Source organism: Pleurodeles waltl, chromosome 4_2, assembly GCF_031143425.1.
Source record: "Pleurodeles waltl isolate 20211129_DDA chromosome 4_2, aPleWal1.hap1.20221129, whole genome shotgun sequence".
NCBI lineage: Eukaryota > Metazoa > Chordata > Amphibia > Caudata > Salamandridae > Pleurodeles > Pleurodeles waltl.
Window position 1 is genome coordinate 842,002,162 of NC_090443.1, and position 13,876 is coordinate 842,016,037.

Sequence of the window (13,876 nt, forward strand, 5' to 3'; positions counted from 1 at the left end):
TTGTGCCCTGGCGGCACACCAGGCATGTGTGCCCGCTTTGTGCCCCCCAGGGCACAGGGTTATCACAGAAGGGGCTGCAGGCAGTTGTGCAGCCCCTTCTGTAATACTGATTGCACTGGTGCAGGTGCAGCGTCAGCATTATCATGAGAGGGCATTCCCTCATTTGCACCTTAGCCCCACGCACATGAGGGAATCACTTTGCCTCTGTGCCCACGCCGTAGTATGGACGTGGGAGCAGAGGCAAAAACGCCCTTGGGAGGTGGACTGAAAGTGCACCACAAAAAGGTGGCACGCTTTCAGTGCTCTTCCTAAAGACAGCCCTCTGGAGTGGAGAAAGTGGGTCCTATGGACCCCCCCCTAGACATTCCCCTGCAGGCAGGAGCAGTCACTCACTTCAACCACCTGCAAGCGGATCTCTCTGGCCGCATACTGCCTGCACTGTGAAACAAGGAGCGGCTTTAAAGCAGCCCCTCACTTGAATGTGCTGCTCTGAGGGTAGCGCGAGTTCAAGGCTGCCCTGTGAGCGGTGCATTTTTTCCAGTACGGCGCACTGTCCTTTTTTGCATCCATGGTGCAAACAGGGAAAGTGCAGTGTATAATACATATTAGAACATTCGAATGTTGGCATGTCCATTGAAGACAATGGACTGCTGCTGGCTTTTACAGGCCGGTAAAAGCCCGCAGCGCCAACATTCCAATGTTCGCTTTGTTCACAGCAGCAGCTGTGAACAAAGCCTCACGGAGCCCGAGGGGATTTAAATCCCCTCGGGCTCCGTGAACATTTTTTTTTTTTAATAGAACATTCTGCCCTGTGTGGCAGAATGTTCTAATAGCCTTAGAACCCGCCGTAGCGGGCTCTACCGGCTATTAAAGTCCCTCTCCCTTGTTAAATGCCCTCGCCTTCGGCTCGGGCATTTAACGCGGGGAGCGGGCCTTTAATAGCCGGTAGAGCCCGCTACGGCGGGTTCTAAGGCTATAATACGGTCCACAGACATTCTTTCAAAACGGTCACAACACTCTTGAACAGACGTTTGGTTCCCTCATATGTTGAACAAGGTTGGTTTTAATTGCTATGTCTGGACAGTGCAGCAGTCTGTAAGATGTATGTTACTGATTCTTTCAAATACACAAAGGGTGGGCTTTGGCGCCACACAAAGGAGTATTACGCTCTCATTTGATGCTATTGGCTATTTGGAGTATCAGTGTGCCTAAGAGGAAGGGCTTCCACTGAAAAAGGGTACTATTTTGCATCTCAAAAATACAGTTAGTGGTAGAGACCTTAGCACACAACAGAGCAAGCAACATGGGACTCCCTACACCTAAGACCCTGCCCACAGCGTGTAGCTGGGAGAAGCCTGCAGCTGAAAAAAATGAAAAAAAAACCTGATCAGGGGAAATCAGTATTTAATGTTCTGTAGATCCTCAAAACAGCTAAAAAAATGTTCTTGCAACCATTCAAAAGGATTATGAATGGGCTAAAGAAAATTGAAGAGTTATTCATACTAAGAACAGCAATCCTTTGCTGTGTTTCTTTATCTGCTGGTTATGAGCAGGTGTCCTCTTTTAGTGCGGCCGATCACGCACTACCATTGCATGCAGAAAGGAGCTTTCTGCTCAAATCTGAGAGCCTTTAGCCAACAGGGAATGAAAGATAACTAAGCATGCAAGTGTAACAATGCCACCCTTCTCTCTAATCACCATTCATCTTCTTCAGCCCCTCAGGAAAACCAACATCATGATTAAATTAGATTTTTCCAGTCACTTAGTCACCCCTGGAGCTGGATCTGTGCTGATCCCACACCTTGAAGTATCCCAAATATGAGAACACTGAGCAATTAATAAACACAGTGATTCAGCGGCTCAATAATAAGTGATCCAGTAGCTTAATAATAAAGCATGCAGAGAGGAGCTAGTTTTTAATGTAGTAAATAGTTGAGCTTCCCGGATCAGCAAATCATCAGAATCCATGAAGAGAGAGACTGCATGTTTTTTCAATTTTTAAAACACTATTTTCAGAACAATTTTTCCTACAGACTCAGAAAGCTTACCTATCTATTTCAGCAGCACCACTATTTTGTTTCCCAAAAAAGGGATTAATAAAATATGCTCAAATGTAGATTATACAGCTTCATCAACTAAACTCACAGCTCTCAATGCATGTCCTCTTTCTAGTAAATATGCCATTTTAAAATCATTGGACCATCCATTCTCCCCAAACACACCTGCTGCCTCTACTCTGTCATTGTATCTCTTTAAATAACACAACTGTCAATTCTCACAATGAAACCTTTGGGGTATGGCTGGACAGTCTCTTTGACCTAATGTACTGGAACATTGAGAGCTTACACCCGGAAATTGAAGGCACATATTGAATTGAGTTTATAAAAGAGTTCAAAATCATCTATTTGGAGAAAATGAGGGCTACATTTGACTACCACATGTATGGTTTTGCTATACATACTGTACACCTATTCACTCAACATGTGCGTGGAGTAAATGGGGGTTTTTAATTTGGCTTTCAGTTTCTTCACGTTATGATGTTACACTAATTAAGACTGACTCACCAAATGTTTTGGATTTACTTCTTAGATTTAAGAAAATAATACTTACTTATAAACAATTACTATAATGGCCATGTCATTCCACAGCCGGACAGTGCATAGATGAGAGAAGTCTCTGGATGCTGTGTCTCGAAGTACATGATTTAAAGCTCCAGGAATATCAAACAAGCATTTGCAATGCAATGGGTATAACGTTTGCTCGAGTTAGAGCTATTAGTGTTGTAAATTTCTAACTGGACTTTTCTTGCCACATAAATTGAAAATGAAAAGTAAAACAGTTGACATGAGCAATCCAGTTTAAAGCACCACGGCCCCCATGAGGGTGAGCACGAAGGAGAGACACAAAAAGAAAAAAAAGCTTGCTCGCAGTCAAATGTAGCGGCAAACGTGCAATTATCCATGTAAAAGGGTCGATGGCCAACGCAGTAAAAAACTGCTCCAAGGAAGGACAAATGTAAGCATTTATCAATGAGAATAAAGGATTTTTGAAAGGCAAGCCCATGAAAGAGTGATAGTGATGGGCATGCGTTAGGCCTGATAAAAGCCCACAGACAGATTACAACTTGTCAGAGCACTTGCGTGCTCGACCTAAAAACGACTTTGTTAGGGGTAGGACACTGGCTATTGCACATAGTCCATGTTCCTGGCAGAAGATAGACTGTATGTTATGTGTGGAACAGGAGACTGAATACTGAGCATGGAAGTGTCAACTTGCAAATGTCCGAGTTGTGACCTTATGTGGTTACTCTTGTAACCTTTAACGGCCAGTCACTGATTTAGCTACGCGGTTACCAAGGTTTGACCTGGAAATTGAGAGTAGGTAGGGATAATAAGTAAATGTGAAACTGGATGCCTGTCATGCACAAAGATCAATCACATACACTCCCCTTGGTTAGTGTTAAAAGCTCTACAGTTTGCCTATGAAGTGCCTATGTTTGGCTATGTAGAGGGCAGGGGAGCTGTCTCTCACCAGGTGTCCAAATGGGGCCATGTGTTGTGAGTGTTCGGTCAATTGATCGAAATGCCAGGGGTAGCGGAAGTGACATTGCATGCCCTTTTACCCCTGCATTCGCTCACACACACATATACTTACACATACACACAAATTCAAACTTACATACACACTCTCCCATAAACACCTTTCATCCGCAAGTACACACACACACAACATACACTTTTTTTTTTGTACTTATCTCAGCTGCCTTGGAAGGGCATAATCCAGGTCATTGTGCTGCATTTTTATTACATTAACAGTGAATAATGTATTATTATTCACTATTAAGTAAATAATATATTATTATTCACTATTAGTGTAATAACAAATTGACAGAAAACAAAGAGAATGGACTCCCAACTGACATCCAAAAGTACGAGCTGCCACTGTGTTCCTGACACTTAATTTGCCACCTCTGAGGCAAGGGGTCACAAAGGCAGTGCCAGGGGTCACAAAGGGCAAGCCAAGGGTAGAAGTTGCGACCACAGACAACCCCTAAATGGCATCCATGATTGTGGATAGAGACTGGACTGTATAGAGCCTGTTTTTTTGTAAATCTGTAGATCCCATTTCTGCTGCTCCTTTTACTGATATTGGCTCACCATGCCCCCACTGTGGGCAGTTCCCTCAATGTGTCGTGGTTGCCCAGCACCATGAGTCTTCTGTTCAGGACACATTTTCTGTACTGCAGCAATTTCAAAGGGTTCAGTAGTCATTCCCTCTAGGACGTTGGCTCTGTATATACTATGTCAAAGTGAGAGATAGTGTGCACAGAGTCCAAGGGTTCCCCTTTGAGGTTGATAGTGACAAAATTAGATAATACCAATGCTCTATTTCATGGTAGTGTGGTCGAGCAGTAGGCTTATCAGCGGGTAGTGTTAAGCATTTGTTGTACACACAAAGGCAATAAATGAGGAACACACACTCAAAGACTTAACTCCAGGCCAATAGTTTTTATATAGAAAAATAGCTTTTCTTAATTTATTTTAGAACCACAAGATTCAAGATTGGAAGTAAATACATAACATGCAAGGTACTCCACACAGGTAAGTAAGGAACTTTGAATTAAAGCAGTAGTACACACAGTATAGGTTAAAATTGCAATAAGCTATTTTAAAAGTGGAAAGTGCAAAAATCAACAGTTCCTGGGGGAGGTAAGTAAGGTTACGTTTCTGAGGTAAGTAAAGCACTTACAAGTTCAGTTTCCTGGGCATAGGCAGCCCACCGTTGGGGGTTCAAGGCAACCCCAAAGTCATCGCACCAGCAACACAGGGCCGGTCAGGTGCAGAGGTCAAAGGAGGGCTCAAAACACATAGGTGCCCATGGAGAAAAGGGGTGCTCCGGTTTCAATCAGCCAACAGGTAAGTACCTGCATCTTCGCAGGGCAGACTAGGGGGGTTTTGTAGAGCACTGGGGGGAGACACAAACAGGCACACAAAACACACTCTCAGCGGCACAGATGCGGCCGGGTGCAGTGTGCTTAGTAGGCGTCAGGTTTGCTGTAGAAATCAATGGAGGGACCCGAGGGTCACCCTAGGCGATGCAGGCAGGACACAGGGGGGCTTCTCGGGCCAGCCACCAACTGGGCTAGGCAGAGGGCTGCCTGATGGTCACTCCTGCACTGGAGGTTGGTTCCTTTCGGGCCTGGGGGCTGCGGGTGCAGTGCTTGGTCCAGGCATCGGGTTCTTTGTTCCAGGCAGTCGCGGTCAGGAGGAGCCTCTGGATCCTCTCTGCAGGCATTGCTGTGGCGGTGCAGGGGGGTCATCTCAGGTTACTCACGAGGTCGCAGTTGCCTGGGAGTCCTCTCTGCAGTGTTGGTTCTCTGGAGCTCGAGCCGGGGGCGTCGGGTGCAGAGGGTAAAGTCTCATGCTTCTGGTGGGAAGAGTGAGTTCTTTAAAAGTTGCTTCAAAGTTGCAAAAATGTTGCTGTTGGTGAACAGTGCCGCTGTTCTCTGGAGTTTCTTGGTCCTTCGGTTCAGGGCAGTCCTCTGAGGCTTCAGAGGTCACTGGTCCCTGTTGGATGCGTTGCTGTGCAGGTTCTTTGAGTCTGGAGACTGGTAGGGCTGGGGCCAAGTCAGTTGTTGTCTCTGTCGTCTATGTAGGGCTTTCAGGTCAGCTGTCCTTCTTCTTTGTGAAGGTTGCAGGAATCTGATTTCCTGGGTTCTGGGTCACCCCTAAATACTGAATTTAGGGGTGTGTTTAGGTCAGGAGGACAGTAGCCAATGGCTACTGTCCTGGAGGGTGGCTACACCCTCTTTGTGCCTCATCCCTGAGGGGAGGGGGGCACATCCCTAATCCTATTGGGGGAGTCCTCCAATCTCACGATGGAGGATTTCTCAAGGCAGGGGTCACCTCAGCTCAGGACACCTTAAGGGCTGTCCTGGCTGGTGGGTGACTCCTCCTTGTTTTTCTCATTATCCCCTCCAGCCTTGCCGCCAAAAGTGGGGGCAGTGGCCGGAGAGGTGGGCATCTCCACTAGCTGGGATGCTCTGGGGTGCTGTAACAAAAGGCATGAGCCTTTGAGGCTCACCGCTAGGTGTTACAGTTCCTGCAGGGGGAGGTGAGAAGCACCTCCACCCAGTAAAGACTTTGTTCCTGGCCACAGAGTGACAAAGGGACTCCCACCATGTGGCCAGAAACTCGTCTGGTTGTGGCAGGCTGGCAGAAACTTGTCAGCCTTGCACTAGGAGTCGGACTGGTATTCAGGGGGCATCTCTAAGATGCTCTCTGGGTGCATTTTTCAATAAATTCCACACTGGCATTAGTGTGCATTTATTGTGCTGAGAAGTTTGATACCAAACTTCCTAGATTTCAGTGTAGCCATTATGGAACTGTGGAGTTCGTGTTTGACAAACTCCCAGACCACATACTCTTACAATGTCTAAGGTTTTGCTTAGACACTGTAGGGGCATAGTGCACATGCACATATGCCCTCACCTGTGGTATAGTGCACCCTGTCTTAGAGCTGTAAGGCCTGCTAGAGGGGTGGCTTACCTATGCCAAAGGCAGTGTGAGGTGGGCATGGCACTCTGAGGGGTGTGCCATGTCAACTTAGTCATTTTCTCCCCCTTAGCACACACAAGTTGTGAGGCAGTGTGCATGTGCTGAGTGAGGGGTCCCCAGGCTAGCATAAGACATGCTGCAGCCCTTGGGACCTTTCCTGGCATTGGGCCCTTGGTACCAGGGGTACCGTTTACAAGGGACCTATCTGGGTGCCAGGGCTGTGCCAATTGTGGGAACAAGGTACAGTTTAGGGAAAGAACACTGGTGCTGGGGCCTGGTTAGCAGGGTCCCAGCACACTTTCAATCATAACTGGCATCAGCAAAAGGCAAAAAGTCAGGGGGGGGTAACCATGCCAAGGATGCATTTCCTTACATTCCCTATTTCATGCATCCCAATCTTGGCTCAGCAAGTTGACAGTCTTCCACTCTCCTGACCAGCTGTATTACACACTGGGTTGCCCATAACCATGTCCTGCATTTCTGGGCCACAGAGATAACTCTAAGAGTGGTCATATTGCTCAAGGCCTGCCTCTGCAGTTTTATTTATTTCAAATGAGAATGTAAATTGTTTGGACCATGAATGTCAATCACTTCAAGTGGTGTTTTTTAATAAATCAAAAGAATGGTGGATTTTAAACAAACAACTTCACATTTATTTTAAATTCATAATTAAGACTTGGAATATCACTTACTGATACAAAATGTGGTGTTTTTTTGGAAATAGCTTGGTTCCACCAGAATATTATGATGCCCTAGTGCCATTGGTTCTATGGCATCAATCAAAGTGTTTGTTTAAATTTTTTCATTAGGCAGACAGGATTGGGGGATTAGCAGAGGTGCGTGAGGAATGAGTGACACTCTGCTAGTCATAGCAGTCAGCTATGGTTCTGGCTGGGGTTGAGTACATCAGTACAAAGGGGCTAGACCAGCTCTTCAGGGCTGGCATTACACCATCTACCAGGGAGGCACATGAATGTCACTGGAGTGAGACAACTGAATCACATAATTGAATGGCTTTCCTCAACCTTCAACAACTGTCACCTTATCTCCCATGCAGCACTCAACCATGTAATGTGGGTCTATTAGCTACATTGATGACGGGTTCAGATTGGCACTACCTCATCCACGGTATTACTCAAGAATGAACTGCAGCCCTCATTAGCAGCCATGGTGACTGTAATAAGGTGAAGTATTGGTTGAGATGGATAAGTTCTTACTTCAAATAATAATCACAATATTTGCCAGAGTGAACGACTAAAGTCACTAAATTAACCTGTGTTTACCTCTCTAACAGCTTGGCACAAAGCAGTCATGCTTAACTTAGAGGCAATGTGTAAAATATTTATGCAGTACTCAAAACGTAATAAAGTAAATACACAGCACAAGAAACAATTGTAATAAATTTAGAAAAATAGAGAGTGTTTTAATAACTAAAATGTCATCAGGATGACAAACCTCCAATAAATAGATCCAGTGACATGAATTTTAAAAGTTTGAAGTAAAAATGGGACCGAAAAGCACAAAGCGCCAAACCGCGATTATCTGGTCGCACTAGACCGGGTCAAAGTCAAAAGCTAAGGTTGACAACAATGGATTGCTGGTCAGATACAGGGACCAGGTACTTCCCAGAGGAAAGCTCCCCTTATGACTTAGAAACTTTGATAGAATAAAGGGGGTCATCAACAAGTTGCCGGCAAGGCATATTGCAAGCTGGATCTGAAGAGGGTCTCAATGGCAGTGGGCTGTTGAAGAGCAGGGTACAGTTTTGTAAAAGTGGAATTTCATAGGTAGTTACGTTGGATTTAAAATTACTATTAAAATTAGTCCTTGAATCATGTTTCTAGCTGCTCCCAAACTGAAGTTAAGCACAATATGATGTTATAGTGTAACCCAGTATTATGGGAAAGCCATACTTGTCAGAGTTAAAACAATTTTGGAGGGTTTCACTGCCAGGACATGACAAACATCAAATATACATGCCCTTCGTTTCTGCCCGATGGGCATGTAGATCAAAATCTAGAGGTGACTTATAAGTATTAAAAAGGAAGAGTTTAGGACTGGGAAAAAGGTTTGTTTTGCAGGTTGAAATGGCAGTTCAAAACTGCATGACCAGGTGGCAGTGACAGGCAAGGAGACACGCTGTACAGCTCTACCTTTTCCTGTATCACATTGGGTGCTTCAGCCCACAAATAGCATTAACTTTACAGACACTGGGCACATGGCACATGTGGTACCATTAACTATGAACTTACAGGTAGATTAAATGTGCCAATTAGGGGAATGCCAATTTTAACATCTTTAAAGATGAAAGCTCAAGCACTTTACCACTGGTTAGCAGGAGTAAAGCGTGCAGATTCCTAAGACCAACAAAAATGGGTTCAGCAAAAGAGGGAACAAATCTGGGGGAATAACAAACAAAAGTTGGTCATTTCCAACTATGACAAAGACATATATTGACTTCTTGCTTTTTGCTGTCAAACAGCTACATTGGACAGCTACAGTCTCACAGGCTCTGCTAATTGCTTTCCAGTGTATTTTAGAAATGTGTGTGGGCCGCAGATGACTCAGCAGGCTGAGCTCCTCACATAGCAGCAACCCCTCCCCCCCCCCAACACCTGTGGGCTTTGCAAAGTATTTCCATTGCCCTGATCTAATGGCAGAGGGTGTAGGGGATTAAGACATATAGCCAACTATCACACTAAACCAGCCAGAGGGGCGCGATGTGTTGTATTCATTTTTCCTAAAAATGGGAGTGATCAAATAAAACGGAGTAATGCATATGGTACTATACTAAAAGGAGAGATGCTGTTAGATGAGTAAAATAATGCCAAATTGGTGAAACAAGAGTTGGAGCAGGAAAGGAAGACAATGATGCAGCGCTGAAGCCATACATCTATGAAGGCATCGATCGAGTGAGAGGAAACTACACAATCATACTTCGCAACCTTCTGAGCTTCCAGGTAGAGCACAGTAAGATGTTTTTGATGAGTGTTTCCATTAGGCAATTGGGATTAAAATATTTTAGGAAAACGAAAAGGTCTGCAGGAAGGTCGGTGGGCGTCCTCCAAAAAGAGTGAGTTAAAGGATGTACTTCTCTATGAGGTTGTATGGACTTAGTCGTTTATCCAGTCCGATAGGTTTCCTTTGCATTTTGACGCATGCAGCTTTGCTTTTGTCCTTAAAATGAATTCTTAAACTTAAAAGTATGCAAGAAAACGCGAAGAAAGACATGATCTCAGCGTGATTTGCGCAAAAAAAGCTGCATATGTAAAACATTTGTGAGAAAGGCACTGAAATCGCAAGAACAATTCAGTGTGCAGTAAAAAGAAGGGGCAAATCAGATTTCATGTATAAATGTCCAATCACAAAATGCCTCACATACGTACCCCGGATATTTACAAAGAACACGAATCTGAGCCTGAACGGCAGTACAAAGTCCTCGCAAGTTATTAACAGTTGCTTCTCTAAAAGGAAAACTGTAGCACGTTTCTGTCTGCTTTCTCACTACTAGCTAAGTTGAATATTTCATTTTCAACAAAGTAAGTGACTTCCCGTTGTAAACATATACATATTTATTCATCCAATAAGTAGTTCATATATTTTGATGTTGTATCCTGCTTAAGAGTCTGCCTCTTCCCCGCCGCCTTTTTAACACAAAGTTGCGATTTTCCATGTAATTCAGAATTTGTTTTGAAAATGGCGAGTTGCAAAATTAAACGCCTCACTGTTATGTTTATTATGATAAACTCTCGCGAGTCAGTCAATATTTTCTCAGATTTATTTGGATAGGAACTAAAACCAATGGGCATTTTGTGAACTCGTGGAAGAGATTATAACATTTAACATTTACTATTTGTCCCTGAACGCAATCTTAACATGTAATATAGCTACTGAAAAATAGGTAGAACGTTCTTGTTTTCGATATACCAGTCACAGCGGTAACTTCAATCCTCTAGTAGCTTTCAGCCAAAAAAAATATTCATGCTGGGATTGTTAGCTTTACTTTTTGCCACTATTATTGGTTTCCAAATCTCAGAAAGCATCAAGTTCTTGACTAAAAGAAACAGGACACCTATAACATGGGCCCTGTTGGCACCAACATATTTTAATAATTCTGCAGTCAGCTATAGTTTTAGTGATTTTGACAACCATTTTGTAATAGAAATTTTAATTTAACACATGCAATTAGTTAAACGTTGGAGAAACATGCAGGCTGAAGTAGCGCACATGATTGTAAAAGTTTTTTTATTTCAAGCATTACAAATTTCACCTTTAATAAAATGCGTGCTTTGGAAATGTTGTGCCAGCAGCACACAATCTTTGTTCTTACAGTAGTTTGAAAACCCCTTACGTCCTGGGGGTGACGACTTCACTTTTAAGCTAAACCTTGTTCACAGAATATTTAAGTGGAGAAAACACTAGAAATCATATCAGTTATCATTCTTGTGCTGTATAATGTCTGCTGGCAGTAGTGATGAAAGGGACAAACCATTAAAAAAAATATTTTATATTTTACCTTGATACCCAAAATCATTGCTACCCAGTGACGTAATGTCACGTATGACTAACATCAAGTCCTGGATTACTATCCAACAAGCGCTTTACATACTGTGATTTTTTAAAGTGCATTCACACAAACAGTGAAAGCAAATCTACAAGTGGCAGAATGCAAGATTGCTGTTAGCTGAACAGTTATGGCTAATTAAAGGTGTCGTACGACCATAGCTATTATGTTTCTGAGAGCCATGCATGATGAATCCCACAGTCCATGATTTTCCTTTCAGTTCTGGTACCTTTAGTCCCCGTTTTGTAGTGGGATAAACAAGACTTCAAGTCCCAGAATTCAAAGAAACCAGGACTGGTGCAGCTAGGCCTGGCTGTACCTGGGAAACATGGCAGGGCTGTATACCTTACAGGCACTTGGCAACTATGTGGAAGCTTTCATTATATTAAGGTGGGTAACAAATAAGGGCGAACATAAAATCTCTTACTAAATTAGGTAGGATAATCAGGAATCTCCTAAGGGAACCTTAAAAAAAAGAACATGTTCCAGTCTCCTGAACACAAGGGCAAAGGATAAAAAGCCAGTACAGAATGAAGATAATTTGCGAAAATATCTTCATGGGCGAAAGGAGAATAATTAAAGAAGGCAAAAAGTAGATAGAAAGTGAAGGTGTCAGCAGAAGCTCCACTAAGAGTCAAAAGTCGGTCAAGCTCTGTCAGGAGTCGTCTCATGGGTCAAAGAAATCTAAGTTCTCTAAGCAAGCATCTGGGGAAATGCGGGGCAAGGGCAAAGAGATGTGTACCTCTGAAAGTCCAAGGGAATCTTCTACTGTAACTGACTGACAAATGATTAATTAAAGTCCAAAGTAAATGATGATTTGTCCATTGGTGATGCCTATGTATCTGAAGATTTCATTATCCATTCTCCTCACATCACCTGGCAGACATCTGCAACATACTTTAGAGTTCCCAAGACAGTTCTGAGAAGGCATCCATCCTTGGTGTGCTCTACGACTTTGCAACAATATGAATAGGGCTAGAATTCACATTCTCGGTCTCTCTTTGTACCGTACTTAAGATTAATTTCACAGGCTTTCTATGAGTAAAACAATAGCAGATCTATTTCCAAACTAACATTCATGTAAAAAAAAAAAACCTGAAGAGAAATTTGAATTTAGCAGCAAAGAAAAACAGTTGCTCACATTGCACAAATCTTAGGCCTAGCAATCAAGAAATATGTTAAAAGCACATTTCAATTCACATTGCACCGTAAAGTTAGCTCATTTAAAACTTCATGTTGTAGTGAATGCAAAACAGCAACAATTGTTAGCACATCATTAAGAATAATAAAGAACACTTTTTTTCAAGTTTAATCAACACTATGCAGTGTACATGCAAAGTAAACTGTTATTGTTTTACGGGTAAACACACTAGTGTAGCAAGAGGATGGTTTCAGAACCACCATAAATTATTACATTTCAATTAATAAATTTATACAACAAGACATTTGTAATTTACCACTACAGTGAATGCACTTCATTATGCATGACAGGTGCATCGCTTTACACTAGTTTCTCTATTAGTTCATATAATGTAATTAACATATGGTCACATATGGGTCAATATAGTAATGTCAGGAATGGTAGAAATGTATGCTATTCCAATATCATGCTTGCTTGTTAACTCGTTCCCATTTGTTACATCATGCTTGGTTGTTGCATCATTTCCTCTGCTTAAGCCTTGCAATGTCATGTCACATTGTCAATTTTTTGCATACTTATTATCAATTAAGAATAATCATAGACTCCTCTAGGCTGCTATTGCTGTTGGGATACATAATCATAGGGCAAGCCTTGAGTGTTTAAATAAAACATTTTCTGTTATATATAAAATTGAAAGAATTACATTTTTAAAAATGTTACCCAATGATAAATGCAAATGTTTACTCCCAGTCCCTAGATATGGGGACGCAAACAATCACTTAACCTTCCAGCATTTTAGTCTCTCACAATGCCAAAGACCTTTCTCCCTTACCCTTATTGTTCGGGTCTCCCAGCCAAGTTCACATAATACACAAATGTACAATCAGTATTATATAACACATCAATTTTGCTTCCTCCATAGGTGTAATGTGGCCTTTAACCTCCAAAATAGCCAGAGATGGTTTAACCCATGTATTGTGTGACGCCATTAAAGGCAATATTTTACTAATGCTGCTTCAGTTTTGATGTGTGGGTAGGTGGACCTTATGTTTAGTATATCAGCGTCCGGGTGACCAGGTTTTGGACGGCATTTTGTAACTTGTTAAAAGTTTTGTAAGAGCGTATTACAGCAGCTAATACAATTTATTAAAATGTGTTGGCATGAGTACCTGGCAGAGCCAAATCAAAATATTCTTTCACATAAAATACATAATAGATTGTTATCACATTTGGTCGCTCCTGAGTATATAGGCCTATAACGCTAAGTCACCACTTAAGCCTCACCTTACAAGTGGGCTGTAAAATAGGTAGGCCATTTTGTGGGCAATAACATATGGGTGTCTGTGTTTTTGCACCTGTTTCCACAAATGCACAAGCTGTATTTCTCTTGGATGTAGGAAGTACAGTTAGAACAAGATGTTTAGACATTGTGATGTAAGCCAGTTCCAGGCAAGTGTTGGTGAACCTTTTAAAATTCAGTCTGGCAATTACATTTTTTTTTTTTAAGTTTAAGAAACGTATTTAATTGTTCTTGCGCTGGGATTTCCTTATATTAATATATGTTCGAATTTTGAAATTATGAAATTAGCAGACACTTATTGTCACAGTATGTTG

At 42.4% G+C, this 13,876-nt stretch overlaps 1 protein-coding gene and 1 long non-coding RNA gene across 6 annotated transcripts in view; one reads left to right on the top strand and one right to left on the bottom strand.

Moving 5' to 3' along the window:
• The window catches only part of LOC138293383 (uncharacterized), a 527,045-nt gene that overhangs the window by 400,514 nt on the left and 112,655 nt on the right, over positions 1–13,876 (bottom strand). The window lies entirely within an intron of this gene.
• FGGY (FGGY carbohydrate kinase domain containing) overlaps positions 9,175–13,876 on the top strand; it is a 1,529,104-nt gene continuing 1,524,402 nt past the window's right edge. For 4 of the 5 annotated variants that reach the window (XR_011202985.1, XM_069232575.1, XM_069232577.1 and 1 more), the window contains exon 1: positions 9,934–10,096. The gene's annotated coding sequence lies outside the window, so the exon portion shown is untranslated. Of the gene's footprint in view, positions 9,518–9,933; positions 10,097–13,876 lie in introns of those variants that run through there. The other variant, XM_069232576.1, reaches the window with a different exon arrangement.